Here is a 4,573-nt window from a genome sequence, read left to right as displayed (position 1 = left end):
ATGGCTAGTCAAATATTGTCTCCTCCTTCATGGCTTATCCTGATAAGCCTTACTTGTGCTCTACTTACTAGCTGCATCAGAGCATCTGATGGAGATCAAAAGGCATGTGTATATATATATATATATTAAGATTCATATTGCTTTTAAGGTTTTTAGAGCTTGATCAGTATGCTATAGGCTTGTTACTTGCATTATCAATAAACTTCATCGATAAATTTTACTTTTTTATAAAACCAAGTTGTTTATAGTGAGACCTCGTATCAACTTATTGATAAATATCTCAATTTTGAGGATGACACCAAAGATATTTTGAGCCTGCATTGTGCTAATATACACCGAATATATATATATATATATATATATATATATATATATATATGTGGAGATTAATTATTTGATCTTGGTTTAGAAACATCAGTACTCATAGTTAGAACTGATTATTAATTTTGTGGATGCAGGAATACATTGTGTACATGGGTGACCGTCCCAAAGGTGATCTCTCCGCATCAATCCTTCATATGAGAATGCTACAAGAAGTTGTTGGCAGGTCACTACATGCATATATTTGTATATATATGTGTTTATATATTTACCATATAAAACCATGTAATATTTTACTATTAACGCATTGCTTATGAGAATTGAGCAGACATTTATTTAAAATTGTGTAACAAATTTTATCGTCTAGGATTAATGGACAACTATTATGCCTTCTATCCACTTCGGATATGGTCCAACGATTTACTTACTGGACTTTGGAGTTTAGCAAGCCCAATGTTTGGAGTTCGAGTCCCGTTGGGTGTTCTTTGTAACTAGCATCTGTTACCTCTGCAGTGACTTACCTGGCCCGGATGGGGAGGAGCCCTTCTGAGTTCTTGGGATTAGTCGGCTTGTTGAGGGCCTTAAGAGTTGTGCCATCCTGGACACCGGAGTTTACTATAAAAAAAAAACAAAAAAAATTATTGTGCCTTCTATGTAACAAATCTTATATCCCCAATGTGATCGATCTCTCAGAAGAAAATTCATATAGATCCCAAGAAATTTATATGAACTAACTTTTGTATTTATAAATGGATGCATTCAACAGTAGGCGGGCATCAGAATCTCTACTCTATAGCTACAAAAGGAGCTTTAATGGGTTTGTAGCAAAGCTGACAAAGGAAGCCAAGGAGAAAATAGCCCGTGGGTGATTTATATATAATTTTAATTTATTATTAGATATTCTATCCCATAATTTGTTTGTCCTCAATCTCTTAACTCGATCTGCTTTAATTTTTTTTCTTCCTTTTTTGACAAAAAAATAAAATAAATAAAATCAGGAATGAAAGGAGTAGTGTCTGTGTTCCTAATGAAAAGAAGAAACTCCACACAACAAACTCATGGGATTTCACGGGCCTCCGTGAAGGAGCTAGAAGAAGGTTCGACGTTGAAAGCGACATCATTATCGGAGTGTTTGACACCGGGATTTGGCCTGAATCTGAGAGTTTCAACGACACAGGATATGGTCCACCTCCAAGCAAATGGAAGGGCTCTTGCCAATCCTCAACAAATTTTACTTGCAACAAGTACATACCCAATTACAAACATATATACCCATAAATTACATGAATTTTAATTAATTAATTGCTTGTGCTGCCACTAAAATTTTGATTACTTCGCAGTAAAATTATAGGAGCTAAATACTACAGAGCTCAAGGATCAATACATGAACAAGATGTCGAATCACCAAGAGATATGGATGGTCATGGGACACACGTTGCATCTACAGCAGCAGGGCGCTTAGTGGACGGCGCAAGCTTATTAGGCCTGGGCAAGGGTACAGCTCGGGGAGGGGTTCCCTCAGCTCGCATTGCTGTGTACAAGATATCCTTGCAGCATTTGATGATGCAATTGCTGATGGGGTTGATATAATATCACTTTCGGTTGGAGGGGGCTCTGCATTCAATTATTTTGAAGATTCCATTGCCATTGGATCTTTCCATTCTATGAAGAAGGGAATACTCACATCCAATTCTGCTGGTAATGAAGGCCCTGATCCAGAAACCATCGAAAATGTCTCACCATGGTCTCTCTCAGTGGCTGCTAGCACCACAGACAGAAAGTTTGTGACAATGGTGAAGTTGGGCAACAATATGTCTTATCAGGTGAGCAAGCATGTCTCTTAATTCTCTTGCACATCTATATATATATATGTATATATATATACACACACACACATATGTATACAGTCTAAATGTACTCTTTTTACATACAGGGAGTCTCTCTAAACACTTTCAGGCTCAATGGTCGGCAGTACCCTTTAGTCTATGCTGGGGACATACCCAATACTCGAGCTGGTTTTAATGAATCCGAATCCAGGTAATTAGGGAAATATATATATATTATATATATCAAAATTTTTATTAATAATGATATTACGAAAATTAAGCTAATAATGTATCTACATCATAAAATTTTGAGGATTGGAAAATACATTAAAAAAAAAAAAAAAAAAAAATGATCATGAAATGCAGGTACTGCGATCTAAGCTCATTGGACACAACTTTAGTGAAGGGCACAATCCTTCTATGTGATGATGTTTCAATCGACGGAGAAGAACTACTCCGCGCGGGTGCAAAAGGTGTACTAGCGACCAGTGATCCCCTCGACGAAGATGATGCCCCACATGTCTTTTTTCCGACCTCCGTCTTGAACGTGATTGATGCTGGTGCTGTTCACGACTACATAAAATCAACTCGGTATTAGATTTGAATCTTTTATTTATTTATTTATTTTTATTTTTTTTACACAGCACATGCAATTAACAATTTGGATAAACTAACTCGATCTACAGTAAGCCAACTGCATCTATAATGAAGAGTAAGGCGACCAAAGGGAAATTGGCTCCATATCCATATGTGATTCCATTTTCATCCAGAGGACCAAACCCAATTACAAGGGACATTCTTAAGGTATCTTATACACACACACACACACACACACACACACACACACATATATATATATATTATGGTTTTATAGTAATTTCAACACTTTGTTTAATTTTGTGCAGCCTGACCTAACGGCTCCTGGAGTGGAAATTCTTGCTGCATGGTCAATGGCTACCACTGTGACCGGGGCTGAGTTAGACAAGAGAGTAGTTCCATACAATTTATTGTCCGGCACATCCATGTCTTGCCCACATGCTACCGGAGCAGCTGCTTATGTGAAATCTTTTAACCCTGGATGGTCTCCTGCTGCTATTAAGTCTGCTCTTATGACAACGGGTAATTAAATTACTTGTAAAATGTTAATTAATTAGCAAGCAATTCCAAAAAAAAAAAAGAGAAAAAAATAGCATCCACTATATGTAGCTAACATGCCCCTGTTTCTTTTGTTCTTTGCAGCTAGCCCAATGAACGATGTCACTAACCCTGATGCTGAGTTTGCATACGGGGCAGGTCATATTGATCCTGTAAAAGCTGTAAAACCTGGTTTAGTATATGATGCCGGAGAGCTTGACTATGTGAAATTTTTGTGTGGCCAAGGTTATAGCACCGAGCAGTTGCAACGCGTCACTTGTGACAATATCAATTGCAATAAAGTTGGCAATGAGGCTGCTTGGGATCTCAATTATCCTTCATTTGCTTTATCTTTTCAGTCTGAAAACCCCATCACCGGTGTCTTCCACAGGACCGTCACAAATGTTGGTTCATCGGTGTCCACTTACAAAGCAACTGTGGTAACATCTGTAGGACTTAATATCCAAGTTGAGCCGAATGTTCTTACTTTTAAGTCACTAGGTCAGAAGCAATCCTTTGTAGTTACTGTCACAGCCACATATATTGATAAGAATGTACTTTCTGGGTCATTGGTTTGGGATGATAGGGTGTATAAAGTGAGGAGCCCCATCGTGGCACATTCTTCTTTTGTGGCTCATACTTCCTTTTGAAAATTTATATATGCTTGCACTGCATATATAAACTATAATGTATGAGTGTGCATGTTTCTTTCGAAATGGAATAAAAGAGAAACATTATGTGTCTTGATCACAACGAGGAAATTGCATCCTTTATTTATAGTTAGCTATGTGAAAAGTTACGCAGGATGCGAAAACTGTTAGTTGAATTAAATTATGATCAACTCCTTCAAGGACCTAGATGAGATGAATAGGACAACTTGCACAATTTGTGATTAATTAAATTATCTAAACAATAAGATCAATTTAAACATCCACAATTACAAAAATAACTACTGTAGAGTAAAACAAGTAAGGTTAGAGGATTTTTAACCGTTAATTGGTAAAATTGACCAATTGTTTGCGTAGGAAAAAACCTCGTGGATTGTGCAGTCCAAAGTAAACCAATCCACTATGTTTGAAATAAAGTACACTGAACTTTGACTTAGGCTCACACCCTATTGTTCTACTAAACACCAATAGCGGACAATCCTTTAGCATTGCGACATCCCGTCCAACAGTATTTGACCTCAGGCTTATTTTTGATCTCTGTAGAAGGGTTATAGGTAGATCAAACAACACTCCTTTAATGCTTCAACCCTTTCAAAGTATGATCGCTTTTACTTCTGTTCTTCA

General features: G+C 37.1%; 1 pseudogene; it reads left to right on the top strand.

Annotated features, from left to right (window-relative positions):
* On the top strand, window positions 1-3,931 carry LOC132269902 (cucumisin-like; annotated as a pseudogene).
* The last annotated feature ends 642 nt before the right edge of the window (window positions 3,932-4,573 follow it).

The sequence above is a fragment of the Cornus florida genome, unplaced genomic scaffold (genome assembly GCF_030987335.1).
Source record: "Cornus florida cultivar Cherokee Brave unplaced genomic scaffold, ASM3098733v1 CherokeeBrave_3.0.0_Hap2_Chr08, whole genome shotgun sequence".
Taxonomy (NCBI): Eukaryota; Viridiplantae; Streptophyta; class Magnoliopsida; order Cornales; family Cornaceae; genus Cornus; species Cornus florida.
This window is presented reverse-complemented; position numbering and strand designations above follow the sequence as displayed.